Source organism: Penaeus monodon, chromosome 31, assembly GCF_015228065.2.
Source record: "Penaeus monodon isolate SGIC_2016 chromosome 31, NSTDA_Pmon_1, whole genome shotgun sequence".
Taxonomy (NCBI): domain Eukaryota; kingdom Metazoa; phylum Arthropoda; class Malacostraca; order Decapoda; family Penaeidae; genus Penaeus; species Penaeus monodon.
Genome location: NC_051416.1, coordinates 4,047,228 through 4,047,607, shown reverse-complemented (window position 1 = coordinate 4,047,607; position 380 = coordinate 4,047,228). Strand labels below are relative to the sequence as shown.

General features: G+C 30.0%; 1 pseudogene; it reads left to right on the top strand.

Annotated features, from left to right (window-relative positions):
* The window catches only part of LOC119592831, a 38,746-nt pseudogene that overhangs the window by 10,817 nt on the left and 27,549 nt on the right, over nt 1-380 (top strand).

Genomic DNA, 380 nt, shown 5'->3' with positions numbered 1-380 from the left:
AAAAGTAATTGTGAGAGTGTCAACCTTTTAGCAGGAAATTATTATATCATGTTTTCCCGCACTTTTTTGTCTTGGAAGAAGAGTATCGGCTCTTCGAAAATGTTGAAGGTGCCCAATTATGTCAAAATTTAGCTTGATCATATATGTTACATAGATACTTCGTGACTGAACAAGGGAAACAAATTAACTTGTATGGATATTTACTTGTTCTTCTGAACTATCACGAAAACACAAAAAATGAGAAAAGGTTTTATGAAAAGAAAAATTAAATATGGGCAACAACAAGGGTTTTATTGTTGATTTTTTTTTTTTTTATGTATACATGTTTATTCATTTTTAAAATTTACATGGAAGCATTTATCCCGTAGTGAGTGTAACGT